Source organism: Gavialis gangeticus, unplaced genomic scaffold (assembly GCF_001723915.1).
Source record: "Gavialis gangeticus isolate Ggan-Ray unplaced genomic scaffold, GavGan_comp1, whole genome shotgun sequence".
Lineage (NCBI taxonomy): Eukaryota > Metazoa > Chordata > Crocodylia > Gavialidae > Gavialis > Gavialis gangeticus.
Window position 1 is genome coordinate 93,930,501 of NW_017729034.1, and position 1,445 is coordinate 93,931,945.

Consider the following 1,445-nt stretch of genomic DNA (forward strand, 5'->3'; position numbering starts at 1 on the left):
CCCCCCCCCCCCCCCATTTCTAGTCTGAATGTATTTAGCTTCAGCTTTCAGTTACCAAATATTTTATCAGGTAGGGCAATTAATCACTGGAGCAACTTACCTGGCCATGTGGTAGATACTCCATCATTCTGGATTTTTAAATCAGAACTATATCTCCTCAAAGAGCTCAGCCAGAAGTTATGGGTTTGATGAAGGAGATTGATTCTTTGGCCTGCTTTATGTGAACTGGGTAATCATAACAGTTCTTGTGACCTGAAGGTCTATGAAACTTTCAGCATTTCCAATTCCCATTTCATATTTTGCAAAGAGGAACCATATGTACTTTTGTCTTTTATACTAATGAAAATAGCAACAAGGAAAGAAAAAATAAAATCTTATTGAATGTGCCAACTCTAACAGGATACAGCAACTTTTGGAAAAGCACACAGGTGGAGTTCTTAAAGGTCTATTGCACAAGATCATAAGGCACTGCTTCATTGCTGTATATAATGTATCATGTATAAGCCTGATGCAGAGGTCTAATCTTTAAATACAATGTCCTGAATATTTTCAGGCTTTCTAAAGTCTAGGATTTGAATCAGAGAGGATGGGGAAGGGGTGTCATGGGCACGTTGGTAAGTAGGTTTAGGAGAATACAAAATATGGGGCATTTTCCACACTGTTGAGCCAGATGAATTTTAAGTGTAGACCAGGGGCATGTAATTATTTCAGGCAGAGAGCTCCCCTCTCTCTCTGCTGGCACATTCCAGCCCAGCTCCATAGACACCTGCCAGCCCATGCCCCATGCTCCTGCCACCCTGCTCTGGGCCCTGCCGGCACTGGCCCTGGGACACCCATGTGTGCTCCACACTCCTGCATGCCTGCTCGCTTTCACTCCTCCCACTTCTCCCACTTTCCTGCCTGCATGCGGGCCGCTCTGCACCACGTGGGTCCCAGCTGCATGGCTCGACTGTGGGACTCAGCAGGAGCTAGTCTGGCCCTGAGGACTGGGGCAATCTCCCATGGTCCTCCCCTGCTTCCTCCCTCTTTTAACCTGAATTTCCCACTCCAGTGCAGGGAGGCACAAACAGCCCCATGGTCCCAGGCCAGAAGCCTCTGCTAGGCAGGGGCTTCTGGCTGGTGTGGGGGCAGGCCAGGTGGGCCTTACTGTTTCAGGAGCCTGCCATGGCTCTCCTTTGCTCCTGCTGCCCCGGCTCCTGTCATTTTTACAGGCAGCTGGGGTAGATGAATATTAATTTTCTAAATTTTTAGGGGCCCCGCAGGCTAGATAGAATGGCCTGGTGGTCTGGATCTGGCCTGCAGACCATATTTTGCTCACCCCTGATGTAGACTTACCTCTGAGTTCAGTTCTATTATTAAAAAAGGTTTCTTTCAATGAAGCCAGTTTAAAATAAATAAAAAAGGAACGTTCTGAACCATTCATGCAGCCATTGGAGAACCCTAAT

At 47.2% G+C, this 1,445-nt stretch overlaps 1 protein-coding gene across 2 annotated transcripts in view; it reads left to right on the plus strand.

The window, feature by feature from the left end:
- The window catches only part of MAP3K5 (mitogen-activated protein kinase kinase kinase 5), a 192,843-nt gene that overhangs the window by 46,257 nt on the left and 145,141 nt on the right, over window positions 1–1,445 (plus strand). The window lies entirely within an intron of this gene.